General features: G+C 38.7%; 1 pseudogene; it reads left to right on the top strand.

Annotated features, from left to right (window-relative positions):
- Window positions 1–1099: 1099 nt before the first annotated feature.
- Window positions 1100–14950, top strand: LOC126068727 (40S ribosomal protein S3-like; annotated as a pseudogene).
- Window positions 14951–16603: the final 1653 nt, after the last annotated feature.

Genomic DNA, 16603 nt, shown 5'->3' with positions numbered 1-16603 from the left:
CCACATAACTTTAACCAATTGATTTTCAACAAGGGTGCCTAATCCATTCAATGGAGAAAGAATAGTTTCTTCAATAAATATTGCTAAGACAACTGGATTTATACCCGCAGAAGAATGAAGTTCGACCCATACCTCAAACCATATCCAAAAATTAACTCAAAATGGATCAATTACTTAAACATAAGAACTTCACCTATAAAAATATTAGAAAAATGTCATAGGGTTCATACTTTGTGAACTTGAATTTTGCAATGTTTTCTTACATATGTCACCAAAGGCAAAATCAACAAAACAAAACAAAAAATAGATAAATTTTACTTCATCAAAATTAAAAATTTTATGCTCGAAAGGACAGTACTAGGAACATCAAAAGATAACCACCAGAATGGGAGAAAATATTTGCAGTCACATACTGAAAATGGTTTAATTTCCAGAATATTTAAAGCAGTCCTGCAACTCAACAACATAAAGACAAATAATCCAATTTAAAAATAGAGAAAAAAAATTTTGGTTATACATTTCTCCAAAACAAAACAAAAAATCAAATAATCAATAAGCACATGAAACAATGGTCAACATCAATACTCATTAAGGAAATGCAAATCAAAACCACAATGATATACCACTTTGCACATTCTGTTGTTATTAGGCGCCCCGCAGTCAGTTCTGAGTCAGAGTCATAGTGACCCTACGTACAACAGAACTAAAAACTGCCCAGTCATTTGCCATCCTCATAATCTTTGCTATGTTTGAGCCAGGGGTGGATTATCCAATAGGCAAGGCACCCATTAGCAAACAAACCCACTGCCAGTCAAGTCAATTCTGACTCATAGCCGCCCTATAGGACAGAGTAGAACTGCCCCCATAGAGTTTCCAAGAAGCATGGTGCTTATCTTGCTTACCAGATGATCTGTAGTAAACAATGAAAGATGTGGTGAAACTCATGTGAAATTGTTCACTACAAATTAGTAAGCACAAGCAATCTCGTGCTTACCTTGCTTACTGGGTCATCCGCCCCTGTCATGGATTATAAATTTGAAAAGAGGCTTTGATTCTGTAGGATGGTACTTTGGAGTTGGGATAGAGACAAATGTCAGCCATGCCTGGAAGCACAGTCCTTGATGTGGTGAAAAAATGTGAAATTGCTCACTACAGGTCATCTGGAAAGCAAAGTAAGCACCATGCTTACCTTGCCTATTGGATACTCCATCCCTGGTTTGAGCCCACTATTGCAACCATTATGTCAATCTATATCATTGAAGGTTTTCCTCTTTCTCCCTGACCCTCTTCTTTACCAAGCATGATGGTCTTGTCTGGGGATTGACCCCTCCTGATACCATTCCCAAAGTACAGGAGACAAAGTCTCACCACCTAAGGAGCATTCTGGCTGTACTTCCAAGACAGATTTGCCCATTCTTCTGGAAATCCATGATATAGTCAATATTCTTTTCCAACACCATAATTCAAAGGCATCAATTTTTTTCTTCAGTTTTCCTTATTCATTGTCCAGCCTTCAAATGCATACGAGGTGATTGAAAATACCACGGCTTGGGTCAGGCACATTTTAGTCCTCAAGGTGACATCTTTGCTTTTTAACACTTTAAAGAGTTCTTTTGAAGCAAACTTGTCCAATGCAATACATTGTTTGATTTCTTGACTGTTGCTTCCATGGGCATTGATAGCGGATCCAAGTAAAATGAAATCCTTGATAACTTCAATTTTTTCTCCGTTTATCATGATGTTGCTTATTGGTCCAGTTGTGAGGATTTTTGTTTTATGCTGAGGTATAATCCATACTGAAGGCTGTAGTCTTTGATCTTTATCAGTAAGTGCTTCAAGTCTTCTTCAGTTTCAGCAAGCAAGGTTGTGTCATCTGCACATCACAGATTGGTAATGAGTCTTTCTCCAATCTTGAGGCCCTGTTCTTCATATAGTCCAGCTTCTCAGATTATTTGCTCAGCAGATTGAATAAGTATGGTGAAAGGATAAAACCCTGATGCATACCTTTCCCCTGATTTTAAACCTGGTTCTATTGGAACAAATGCCTCTTGGTCTATTTACAGGCTTTACATGAGCCCAATTAAGTGTTCTAAAAATTGCTATTCTTCACGGTGTTACCCATAATTTTTTATGATGCACACAGTCAAATGCCTTTGCATAGTAAATAAAACACAGGTAAATATCTTTCTAGTATTCTGTTTTTAGCCAAGATGCATCTGACACCGGCAGTGTTAGCCCTCATTACTCGTCCTCTTCTGAATCCTGTTTGAATATCTGGCAGTTCCCTGTATATGTACTGCTGCAACTGCTTTTTAATTATCTTCAGCATGATTTTACTTGCTTGTGATATTAACGATATCATTCAATAATTTACACATTTCACTGGAATACCTTTCTTTGGAATTGTATTGTGCATACTAGAATGGGGTATAACAACATTAATTGAAAAAAAGAAAAATAAATAAGAAAAAGAAAGTAAGAACAAGTGTTCTGAGAATACAGAGAAAAAGGAATCCTTGCACGTTACTAGTAGAAATGCAAATGATGCAGCTGCTGTAGTAAATAGTCTGGTGGTTCCTCAAAAAGTAACATATCGAAGCACCATATGGCCCAACAGTTCCACTGCTAGACAAATATCCAAAGCCCTGAAAACACGGATTTAAACAGACACTTGTATGCCAATCTTCAATGCAGTATTATTCACAATAGCCCACCCATGGAAACCATTCAAGTGTCCATCAACACAGGAATGGACAAACAAGATATGGTATATACAAACAATGGAAACTTATTCAGCCATAAAAAGGATGACGTTCTAATACGTGCTACAACATGGATGAACCTTGAAGCCATTGTGTATAAACCAGAAACAAAAGGATAAATATTCGATGATTCTACTTCATGTAGTATCTAGGATAGTCAAATTCATAGATGCAGAAAATAGATTAGAGATTACCAGGGGCTGTGATTCAGAATTAACTCAATGGCAAAGGGTTTGGGTTTCTTTTTTTGGTTTCGGGGTAGGGGGAATGGTGAGGTAATGCTTAATTCTTACAGAGTTTCTGTTTGGGGTGATGAAAATTTTCGGGAATAGTGGTGATGGTTGCACAACATTGTGAATATAATTAATGCCACTGAGTTGTACACTAAGTATGGTTAAAATGACACCTTTTAAGTTGTATATTTTACTACAATAAAAATATTATAAGCTCAAAACATGCAAAATTAACACATGATTCTTGTAACAAGCCAAACTACATCTTTATAAAGAATTAATAGTTTTTTCCCTCTCTCAATTCATCTCTAGCTCACCACCTCACAACCTGATGAGGTAACCAATTTTTTTTTAATTTTGGTATTATATAAAATATTAACAGTTAAGTGTTATATACAAATTTCATGTGGATAATATTACTTGAAATAGCTTACAATGTATTTTCTTTTCCAGTAATCCATTTTTTCATATCATCATTGCCATTGGAAAGGAAAAGTTTAAATGCAACCTTGAGAAGAAATAAAATATGGTATCTAAGAATGTCATCACAGAGAGGGAGAGGATGTAAAAAAAAAATTAGATAGCACCTGTAATTTCTGGGGAGTACCTGTGTGGTGTAAACGGTTAATGTGCTCAGCTACCAACCAAATGTTGGAAGTTTGAGTTCACCCAGAGGCACCTTGAAAGAAAGGTCTAGCCATCTACTTCCAAAAAATCAATCATTGAAAACCCTGTGGAGCAGTTTCTTCTCTGACACACAAGAGGTCATCATGATTCAGAATTTACTCAATTGGCAACTGGTTTGGACTTATTTTTTTATAGTTTCTGAATGTCATGGATCGAATTGTGTCCCCCAAAATATCTGTCAACTTGGCTATGCCATGATTCCCAGTATTGTGTGATTATCCACCATTTTGTCATCTGATATGATTTTCCTATGTGTTGTAAATCCTATCTCTATGATGTTAATGTGATAGGATTAGAGGCAGATATGTTAATGAGGCAGGACTCAATCCACAAGATTAGGCTGTGTCTTGGGCCAGTCTCTTTTGAGATATAAAAGAGAGACGCAAGCAGAGAGACGTGGGAGACCTCCTACCACCAAGAAAGCAGTGCCAGGAACGGAGGGCATCTTTTTGACCCAGGGTCCCTGCATGTCAGAAGCTCCTAGACAAGGGGAAGACTGATGACAAAGACCTTCCCCTAGAGCCTTGGAGCTGGCACCCTGAAGTTGGACTTCTAGCCTACTAGACTGTGAGGGAATAATTTTCACTTTGTTAAAGACATCCACTTGTGGTATTTCTATTATAGCAGCACTAGATGACTAAGACACTGAAGGAGATCTTTGGATAAGAGTTTAGAAAGGTAAAGACAAGAGGGTAAAAAGATCACCCCAATTTTCCAATGGAGACAAAGTAGGAATGCAAGGGTTTTTAGGTTTTTCATGGTCCTAAAGAAAGCTATGAAAGAAAACTGGGGTGTTGCCTTTAAACATCCTGGTCTCCCAAAACCAGCAAGAAGTTGCTCAGTAAGTAAAGTCTCCCCATGTAGAGGCTTTGAGGTGAATATCTTGCTAGTGGGTAAAGTGGGGCAATAGACTTTCCTCTAGCTTTCCTGATATTGAAAGGTTATGGAGAAGGTATAGAGTTGGGAACCCAAAGGCATCATAAATGGCACATGGTTAAAACATCAGCTGGAAGTACCAGTGCCAGAACAAACCTGACTGGGAGCTGCAGCAGAACAGATTTTCAGACACATCTTCTATTCACTTGAGCAGCTGTTGATATCCTGATATCCAGGAACAAAACCAAACCAACCACACCCCATTAAACACCAGTAAAAACCTGGAAGACATTGTGCACATACAAGTACCGCCAGCACCATCGCAGCGAGAACACCCAAACTTTTCCCAACATGCAGATGCTGACATTGTAAGTTGGGCACACTCCTGAAAGACTCAATATTTACTCAAAAGACTAACCTAAAAAGCCAGTTCTTCATTCTCATCAGCTGTGTAAATATGGGGGAAAACACTCAAATGCTCTGTACCTCAGTTTACACATTTATGAAAGGGGATGATAATAGTACCTAGTTTATAAGGCTACTGTGAGGACTAAATGAGCACTTAGAACAGTGTATGGTACAAAGTTCCTTTGAATTATGAATTATGAATGCTTTTGAATTACAGTGTTAGAAAAGAATATTGAATATACCATGGCGTGCCAAAAGAATGAACAAACCTGTCTTAGAAGAAGTACAACAAGAATGCTCCTTGGAAGTGAGGATGGTGAGACTTCGTCTCACATACTTTGGACATGGAAGCCGAAGAAGGACATCATGCTTGGTAAGGTAGCGGGTCAGCGAAAAAGAGGAAGACCCTCAACGAGATGGACTGACACAGTGGCTGCAAGAATGGACTCAAGCGTAGTAACTATTGTCAGGATGGCACAGGACCCAGCAGTGCTTTGTTCTGTTGTACACAGGGTTGCTATGAGTCAGAACCAACTCGACAGCATCTAACAACAACATGGTATGTAAAAAAAAAAAAAAAAAATGTAGTAGGAGCTATATAAATGCTATCTATTTTAAACAAACAAAAAAAACAAACCCAGTGCCATCAAGTCGATTCCGACTCATAGCGACCGTATAGGACAGAGTATAACTGCCCCATAGAGATTACAAGGAGCACCTGGCGGATTTGAACTGCTGACCCTTTAGTTAGCAGCTGTAGCACTTAACCACTACACCACCAGGGTTTCCGGAAAAGAATTAGATGCCTTTATTTAAAAGAAATAATTTTCTCTAATCAATCCCTTCCTTTTCAGGGCCTACACAGTAGGTTTGAGAATATAGATCAGTTAAAAAAAAAATTAGGTTTGAGAATATAGATCAGTTATAGATGTTAAAATCCTTTTAAAACCTAAGTTGTAATACAAGTGCGTGTGTGTGTGTGTGTGTGTGCATACATACACACACACGTATATATATATATATATATATATATATATGCATAGAGAGAGAGAGAGCCCTGGTGGCACAGTGGCTAAAGAGATTGACTGCTAACTGAAAGGTCAGCAGTTTGAAACCACCAACAGCTCCAAGGGAGAAAGATGTGACAGTCTAATTCCGTAGAGATTTACAACCTTGGAAACCCTAGCGGGTCACTATGAGTCACAATTGACTCAATGGCAGTGGGTTTGGTTTGGTTTTATATAAATATATATGTATATGTAGTTAGATATATAGATATTTTAACTCCACCGCCCATCCGTCGGTTTATCATACTGCGGTGGTATGTGTGTGGCTGTGAAGCTGCAAGTTATGCCACCATTGTTTCAAATACCAGCAGAGTAGCCCACAGTGGATAAGGTTTCAATGGAGCTTCCAGACTAAGACAGACTAGGAATAAAAAAAAAAAAAAAGCCCTGGTAATCTACTTCTGAAAATTAGCCAATGAAAACCCTATGAATCACAACAGAATATTGTCGAATATAGTGCTAGAAGATGAGCCCCCTAGATTGGAAGGCAGTATGTAATGGCTACATCAAGGGACTCATACACGTCAGTGATCTGAAAAATGGCACAGAACTGGGCAACACTTTGTTCTGTTGTCCATAGGGTAGCCGTGAGTCAGAGCGGATTCGACGGCAACTTATATATGTATATATATCCTCATTCTTTTTCTCTCTTAAATAGAAACGGGATCTGTCTTAATTTCTGTAGATACTCCAATTTATTAACACACCAGGGCTTGGTCAATATGTTTGAATTCTCCCTATTACTATCTTTCATGAGTTCATAATGTTTAATCATATCTCCTTTTGCATTTGTCTCCAGACAATCAAGTACTAATATTTTTGATGTACCCTTTTCATTGAATGAATGTTACCACAGCTATTCAGGAAAGCAAAAATAATAAGATGTGGCAAATTCTAGCTTGTATTTGCACTTAGATGAATAAAGACAGTCTAGCATTAAGAATAGCTGCCGTAGACAGATATTTAAAATGTTCAAAGACTATTTCAGTTTCAACTCCTGTTTGTGCAGTGTTTGAACACTGACCTGATAGAATATGTTGCTTCACTTATCTGGAAAGGATGTGCTGCTGGATTTTCTTTTGAAAATCAGTGTCAACTAATGAACACACATTTATTTAACAAAGGGACAGCACTGACAACTGAGAGCTATATTCCTCAGGAACATAGTTCTTTATAAAAATCCTAGCAAAACACCAGAGATTGCTCAGAAAAAGTGAATGCTTAAACAAAAAAGAAAAAGAAATCTATTTTCTCTATATGGCTATAGAAATTTTCAGGGAGCTCAAATTTTATAAAGTAGTGGACTATAAAATAGATAGTCCTAAGACTTTGAGGCACGCTAAAATTTCAGAAGGATTCTGCCAGTATTTTTAGAAAGTGGTCTGCCTAGACTTGTTATATAAAAAAAAATAGATACCCTATTATTTAGAAACTCTGAGTAGCAAAAAGATAATTTGGGGAATTCACAGGGAACTTAGAAAATGTGTTTATGGCACAGAACAGGACATTGACTTTTAAATGGATCCTTTGAAGCTGTGATATCCTCGGGTGGCTTAAGTAGAAGGATTAAATAGTACAGTCAGTGTTTTTGTTATCCAATGTTTATATTAGGTTCTGTATTCCACAGCTCTTTTAACACTGCACTTTTTGTTTTGTTTTTTGTACAAGTAAATCCATAGCAATTATAGAAACTTCATAACTCTTTCATATTATTGCCAAAATAATTGATATTTAAAATAATAATAATTATAGCTAACTTTTTAAACATTGGCCATATGTGCTATATGATGTAATTTATATGTTTTAATTTCATTTTATCTTTAATTTTTAAAACAACACTCTGGAGTTGGATACTGTTATTGTTCCCATTTTATAGATGGGGAAAACAAGGCACAGACAATTGAGTAATGTGTCCAAGGTCACACAGGTGTTGCATGGTGGTGGTCAAGTCAATTTGTTATTATTATTATATTTCTGAGTTTGATTTTCTAGGTTTTAGCTAGATGGCTAGAGAATCAGAAATACTTGATACTTCATGGGAGAGATAAAGTCAAAGGAATGCAGGGCTTCCATGTACACTTGCGTCTTTGCTTTTCCTCTTCTATTTTTAGCAGGCAGTAGGTCCCAGGGTAGCACAAATGATTTGCACTTGATTACTAAACATAAAGGTTGGCAGTTCAAACCCACTCAATTGTACCACAGAAGAAAGGCTTGGCAATCTACTTCTGTAAAGATTACAGCCAAGAAAACCATATGAAGCAGTTTTAATCTGTTATACTTGGGGTCGCCATGATTGGGAATTGATTCCATGGCAACAGGTTTGTTTTTTGTAGTGTTATATAGATATTAGGATTCTAGCCTCTGGAGTCTGAGGTTTAATCTGGGGTCCACCATTAGCCAGCTGGGAAAATCAGTTCAAGTCTCCGAACTTTGGTTTCTTTAGCTGTAAAATGGAAATAAATGTTATTTACATCATAGGGTTGTTGTGGTGGTTAAATAGCAGTTAAATGAGGCTCTCCTACAAATTCCTTGGCTTTAAATATATTTGCTGTTATTATAAGCTCTCAACCTTTCCCTTTTCCTGTCTGTTTTATAAGCCTAGCCTGTGCCCTTACCATCTGGGCAATAGTGTTCTAACTTAGTTACTTGGTACAGACATTCAAGGTGCCTGAGTAGCACAAATAGTTAAGCGTTGGAGTACTAGCCTAAAGGTTGGTGGTTCGAACCCACCCAAAGACACCTCAAAAGACAGGCCTAGTGATCTGCTTATGAAACCTTGAAAGCCCTATGGAGCACAGTTCTACTCTGCACACATGAGGTCGACCATGAGACAGAATTGACTCCATGGTAACTAACAGCAGACATTCACTAATCCATTTTGAATATTGCTGCCAGAGCAACATAATTACTCAAAACTTCCTTACACCATGCTGCTCCCCTGCTAGAGAAATTATGTCATAGAGGATACAGCTTCAGGGCACCATATTTAGAGTCCTGGCCTAGCATCCTGGAGCAACAGTTGAGTTACCAACATCAAGTACCTGCCAGAGAGATAGGCAAGAAATAGTTATCAAGTACAGGGAGTTAAAAAAGCAATACTTTTTAGGAGAAAAACTCAGCAAACCCACATTTCAGCAAGCTTTCTTATTTAAAAAAAAAAAAAAATTTTTTTTTTCTTATGTGGGCCATCACTGGTATGAGTATCCACGGCCTCAGGCAGCAGATAATGAGAAGAACTGAAGGCAGACTATGTTCTCAACTCTGATGCTAAAAGAGATTTGTGAAAGCACAATTGCAAGTAAGTAAGCAAGACTTTTGAATAATAAGGAAGATCACCTCTAAGAGATACTAGGGGTCTTAGTCATGGCCTGCACAATGTAAAAATAACAATTGTGTCAAATGCAATGATATTTCTATAATTGTTATTTCCATGTAAGCAGTAAAGTAAGAGCACAAAGCAGGAATTTTCCATATAATAGGAAACATGGAGATGAATAAAACAAATAAGTTGGTCAAATGGAAGTCAAACAAAATCAAGTGGACTCAAAATAATTAACTACACTCACCCAAAACCCAAACCCAGTGCCGTCGAGTCGATTCCGACTCATAGCAACCCTATAGGACAGACTAGAACTGCCCCATAGAGTTTCCAAGGAGTGTCAGATCAACTAATTTCCAAAAAAAAAAATTGTTGTTATGTACTGTTGAGTCAATTAACCTGCTCAAAACAGAACAATTTAACAGTTTTCCTATAAAGAAAAAAAATGATGAATTCTATTGATGTCAAATTTTCTTTGAGTAATGGTCTGACCATATTAAACTAAATTTTTAAATGAGCTGTTCCCAAAGAAACTACGAAACAATATGTTTTAATCAGCTCAGAGAGATGGAAAATGAATATTGGGTGAATGATAAGCAATGTCAGATAGAGACCTTTTGAGACTCATGTTAGAGTAGAGAAACCAGTGGATGTAGCAGCCCACCTACAGGTTATTCGTAATTATACCCAGGAAATATCATTAAGTCAGTATCAGTGTGGGAAGGCAGCTGATTCCTGTTTTAGGTGTGTCATGGTTTCTAGACCTCCTACCAAAGAAAATGACTCTGATTCTCATCCCTTGTCCCACATTACGCCATCAAATCCTCCCTTCCATCTATCTCACTTTTCATTTTTCAAACTTGATGATGAAAACTTATTAAAAATCTGCCTACATGGCTTTCCCACGCATATGAGGCTATTGAAAATGCCATGACTTCGGTTAGGCATACCTTAGTAATTCAAGTGTTTTTACTTTTGAAAAGTTGAAAGGGATCTTTTGCACCAAACTACTGCAATACATCATTTGATTTCTTGACTTCTGTTTGCATGGACATTGATTGTTGATCCAAGTAGAATTAAACGATTGGCAATTTCAATTTTTTCTCCATTTATCATGATGTTTTTTATTGGTCCATCGTGAGAATTTTCATTTTCTTCACATTCAGCTGTAATCCATGCTGAAGACTGTCTTCTTTGACCTTCATCATAAGTGCTTCAAGTCTTCTTCATTTTCTGCAATTAAGGTTATGTCATCAGCATATCACAGATTTCTAATAAGTCCTCCTCCAGTCCTGATGTCCTGTCCTTCTTCATATAGTCCAGCTTTTCAGATTGTTTGTCCAACATACAGATTGAATAAGTATGGTGAAAAGATACAACCCTGTTACATTGTTGTTGTTGTTGTTAGGTGCCTTCGAGTCTCTTCCGACTCATAGAGACCCTATGCACAACAGAACGAAACACTGCCCAGTCCTGAGCCATCCTTACAATCATTGTTGTGCTTGAGCTCATTGTTGCAGCCACTGTGTCAATCCACCTTGTTGAGGGTCTTCCTCTTTTCTGCTGACCCTGTACTCTACCAAGCATGATGTCCTTCTCCAGGGCCTGATCCCTCCTAACAACATGTCCAAAGTTTAAAGACGCAGTCTCGCCATCCTTGCCTCTAAGGAGCATTCTGGTTGTACTTCTTCTAAGACAGATTTGTTCATTCTTTTGGCAGTCCATGGTATATTCGATATTCTTCGCCAGCACCACAATTCAAAGGCGTCAATTCTTCTCGGTCTTCCTTATTCATTGTCCAGCTTTCACATGCATATGATGCAATTGGAAATACCATGGCTCAGATCAGGTGCACCTTAGTCTTCAGGGTGACATCTCTGCTCTTCAACACTTCAAAGAGGTCCTTTGCAGCAGATTTACCAAATGCAATGCATCTTTTTCTTTCTTGACTGCTGCTTCCATGGGTGTTGATTGTGGATCCAAGTAAAATGAAATCCTTGACAACTTCAGTCTTTTCTCCATTTATCATGATGTTGCTCCTTGGTCCAGTTGTGAGGATTTTTGTTTTCTTTATGTTGAGGTGTAATCCATACTGAAGGCTGTGGTCTTTGATCTTCATTAGTAAGTGCTTCAGGTCCTCTTCACTTTCAGCAAGCAAGGTTGTGTCATCTGCATAATGCAGGTTGTTAATGAGTCTTCGTCCAATCCTGATGCCCCGTTCTTCTCTGATTATTTGCTCAGCATACAGATTGAATAGGTATGGTGATAGAATACAACCCTGACACACACCTTTCCTGACTTTAAACCAAGCAGTATCCCTTTGTACTGTTTGAACAATAACCTTTTGATCCATGTTCAGTTTCCTCATGAGCATAATTGTTATGGGATTCCCATTGTTTGGAATGTTATCCACAATTTATTATGATCCACACAGCCGAATGCCTTCATGTAGTCTATAAAACACAGGTAAACATCTTGCTACTATTCTCTGCTTTTGGACAAGATCCATCTGATATCAGCAATGATATCCCTCACTCCATGTCCTTTTCTGAATCTGGCTTGAACTTGTGGCACTTCCTTGTTGATGTATGGCTGCGGTAATTTTTGAATGATCTTCAGCAAATTTTTGCTAGCATGTGATATTAATGATATTGTTCAGTGATTTCTGCATTCCGTTTCATCACTTTTCCTTAGAACGGGCACAAATAGGGATCTCTTCTATTTGGTTGACCAGATAATTATCTTCCGAATTTCTTGACATAGATGAGTAAGAGGTTCCAGAATTGCATCTGTTTGTAGGAACATCTTAATTGATATTCTGTCAGTTCCTGGAGTCTTATTTTTAACTAATGCCTTCAGTGCAGCTTGGACTTCTTCCTTCAGTACCAGTCGTTCTTGATCATATGCTACCTCCTGAAAAGTTTGAACATCCACCAACTTATTTTGGTACAAGGACTTTGTGTATTCTATTCATCTTCTTTTGATGTTTTTGGCATCATTCAATATTTTGCCCATAGAATCCTTCAGTGATGCAACTCAATATTTTACCTTGTCCTCTCCAGCCGCCCTTTGAAATTCTCTGTTCAGCTCATTTACTTCATCATTTCTTATGTTTTCTTTAGCTACTCTGTGCCGAAGAGCAATTTTCAGAGTCTCTTCTAACATCTATTTTGGTCTTTTCCTTCTTTCCTGTCTTTATATGTAATGTATATTTATGTAAATATAAATAACATTATATACATATGCATATATAAGTATATAAATAAATATTTAATTGTTTTCTTTATTATATATTTATAGTTTAATATTTACATGCTAATTAATATGCCACAGATTGGCAAGATTGAAAAGCAATAATGGTATGCAGTATAGCAAGAAGGTAGAGAAAAAGGCACTATTATATACTGCTGAAAGGTGTCTAAATTGTTAAACTCTTGTTAGAGGTTAATTTATCATTACCTATCAAAAGTAAAATTGCATATATTATTCAATCTCCACAATTCCAGTTCTAGGACTCTATTATACAGAATGTGCACAAGTGCGTATGAATAAGTGTGTTCCTTAAAGCACTATTTGTAACCAGAAAAAATATTGGAGGCAAACCAAAGGCACATCAGTGGTGGAATGGTTAAACAAATTATGGTAATACTTATTGGGAAAATTATGCAGCCATTAAAATAAATTGTAGGCTCTGTGTGTGTGTTCTTTGTTGAATGAGGGGGGAAAAAAAAGACCAATACTATTTAGACTATGATCTTGTTTTTGTAAATTACTGTATCTCTATGTTAATTTTCTATGTCTGGAAGGTACACATTGACTCATTAAAAGTAATTATGCATGCAGAATGAGAATGGAAGTGAGGTGGGGGTATCTCACTTTTTATAGTATGTATCCGGCGTTGTTTGAATTCTTTACAAGTGCTGTGCTTGGAATTATAAAAATAAAGAAATTCTGCGTGCTCTTCAAGATTATCTCAAATGCAGCATGTCTTTTATATGTAGTTTTTTGTAGAGGAGTTTGCCTTCTTTATTTGACTATGAGTTCTTAGAGGATAGGAGCTGTATGATATTCATGTTTACATCACAATACTTCAAACATAGTAGGTGTTTATTAAACGTGAGTGAATGAATCACTGACCTATGCAAATAAGCTAAAATTTTCTCCTGAATTATATTATGAACAGAAGTTTAATGTAGTCCCTTGCTATTCAAGATGTTGTCCTCAGACCAGAAGCATCATTATCAACTGGAAGTCTGTTAGAAATACAGATTCTCAGACTCCATTTCAGACCTACTGAATCAGAATCTGTATTTTAACAAGATGCCCAGGAGATTCCTACGCAAGCTAAAGTTTGAGACAAATTGAATTAGAACATCAGGTTGCAAATTTAGCTCTGCTTCTAGCAAGGATACATAATCTGGGGTCAACAACCTGTTTTCTCTGAATCTCAGGTTCTTCAACTGTAAAACAGGACAATCATTCATAATATCTAATTCAGACAGATTGAGAATATGGTTTTGAAACTACAACCACATGTACCTTTAAAAAGATGGCCTAGAAATTCATTTATATAAAATTAGAGCATGACGGACATGGAAGTTGGTCCTCACATTGAGTACGAAGAAAGAGAAATAGAAAAATAATCCATTGCTCAACTTAAAGTAAAAAGTATTATTTGTCAGAGAATAGCAACTGGAATTTTCCATCTTTGCTTTCATTACTCTTCTAAGTAGAAGGATAGTTAAATAATATGCTAAATTATTTCTTGACGGCATATTTTCTGCATTCAAAAATGATAGCATCAGAAAAAATTCTGAATAACAAAAGAATTGTAACAACCTTTCCTTCTGGCAGTGTGCTGTGGCAAGACGGCAGTTCAAATTTCCAAGAAGAGGAAGTTTGTTGCTGATGGCATCTTCAAAGCTGAACCAAATGAGTTTCTCACTCCAGAGCTGGCTGAAGATGGTTACAATGGAGTCGAAGTTTGAGTTACACCAACCAGGAGAGGAATCATCATGCTAACCAACACGATGAAGAATGTTCTTGGTGAGAAGGGCCAGCGGATCCGGGAATTGACCTCTGTAGTTCAGAAGGGGCTTGACATCCCGGAGGGCAGTGTAGAGCTTTACACTGAAAAGGTGGTCACAAGAGGCCTGTGTGCCATTGCCCAGGCAGAGTCTCTGTGTTACAAACTCCTAGGAGGGCTTGTTGTACGGAGGGCCTGCTATGCTATGCTGCTGTCATTGTGGACAGTAGGGCCAGGGGCTGCAAGGTTGTGGTGTCTGGGTAATTCTGAGAACAGAGGACTAAGTCCAGGAAATTTGTGGATGGCCTGGTGATCCACAGTGGGGACTCCATTAACTACTACAGTGATGTGGCTGTGCACCATTTGCTCTCAGACAGGATGTGCTGGGCCTCAAAGTGACTATCATGCTGCTATGGATCCCAAGTGGTAAGATTGGCCCTAAGAAGCCCCTGTTTGACCATGTGAGCATTGTGGAACCCAAAGATGAGATCTTACCCACCACCCCTATCTAGGAGCAGGAAGGTGGGAAGCCAGAGCCCCTTGCCATGCCTCAGCCAGTCTCCACTGCCTAATAGATGTTAATACTGTAAATGAAATACTGCAACACTGGCAGCTTAAATGCACAACTTATTCAGAAGCCATTTTAAAAAATGTAGGCCTGCCCTCCTGCCCTCTCAGGGTAACTTCACCACAACAGGATTTTAGAAGAGATTCCCACATTGGAGGCTAGAAGCCTCTGCACTGGATGGTGTCCGCAACAAATTAGATAGTGTATCTGCATAGAAGATTATTGGAAGGATCTCAGGTGACTCAGAAACCATGAGAATCCTGGAAAACTCAGCTCAGAAATGGGATTCAGAGAAGCTTACATTGGGAAACACAGCTAAGGTCATGGCTGAGAACCATTCTAGTTTAGGATGACATCACCACCACCGCCAGACTTGCAATGAATGATTTTTCAACTGTCTCTTTGCCTTTACAGTTCACAGTTCCAAGTGTGAGCATCTGATTGGTCAAGCCTGGTGTCTGTGGCCCAACTACAGGAGTGGGAAGAAGATAACTGGCCCCTTTGGCTTCCACAGCAGAGGTGGGGCCCAGCCTCCTGCCCCCAATAGGCAAGGTGTTGATGCTCGGTAGCCAAAAGCATTTTGTGAAATTGTTCTGGAAGCCCTCTGGTGGGAATGTGGCTGTTGGCAACCTGGAGGCAAGAGCTGAAGCTTTTCATGGGCTTTTCATTAAAATGTTGCTGACTGACTCCCATAGTTAGGTTCTGGTCATTAGGATTCCTGGCGGTTGGTGGCAGATAAGGGCATCAGACAGGAGCTGGGAGCTGCTTGACTGGGACCAGCTTGCCTATTATGCAAAGCAGAGAATGCATCCTGGAAGTATGAGAATTTGGGAGCAGGCCCAGAGGGCCAGCAGGGATCAGGGACCAAACAACACTGACATGGGGAACCAGGAAACACACGGAAATGGGTGGGGTTCAGAGGGCAGTGTGTAAAGGGGTGTTTTGTGCCTCTGCCCCAAGACAGAATGTGGGCTTATGAACCTCCTCTTGTGTTGCAAAGGCTGCTGGAGCCCACAGCAGAGCACGATAATCTGTGGAGCCCACTCTCCCGGTATAAACTTACATTCCCTAAAGGGGTCCAGGAAAATTCAGCCGCAGACTCCAGCCAGCATATCATCTCCAGTCAGCCAACCCCACGCACTCCTAGGTGGGAAATGGAGCAAAGGCTACGGGGATGTAAGAGCCATGGTGGTGGTGGCACCTTTCTCCGCAGTGTGCTTTATTTTAGAGAGTATTGCCTGGGAAGAAGCTGGGCTTTGCAGTGTTCAAATCCTGGCACCAGCACTGATTCACTAAGAAGGTGACCTTAGACCTTTCTGATCCTCAGGGTTGTTATGAGGGTCAAAGGAGATCTAAATGCCAGTACTTATTTCTTCTCTCATATAGTATATTATCTCTGGAGACATTAATATAACATAAAGAGCCCAGGCCTTGGGCTTGTAGCCAGCTCCTCGACTTCTTAGCAGTGTAATCATGAACACAACAATTAATATCTCTGTGCCTTTGCTTTTCAGAGCCCTTGTGGCACAGTGGTTAAGGGCTCAGGCTGCTAACTAAAAGGTTGGCAGTTCAAATCACCAGCCACTCCTTGGAAACCCTACGGGGGAGTTCTACTTTGTCCTATATGGTCACTGTGAGTTGAAATCAACTTGACAGC

Source organism: Elephas maximus, chromosome X (genome assembly GCF_024166365.1).
Source record: "Elephas maximus indicus isolate mEleMax1 chromosome X, mEleMax1 primary haplotype, whole genome shotgun sequence".
NCBI lineage: Eukaryota > Metazoa > Chordata > Mammalia > Proboscidea > Elephantidae > Elephas > Elephas maximus.
Note: the sequence above shows the minus strand (reverse complement) of the source record. Positions and strands in the feature narration are given on the sequence as shown.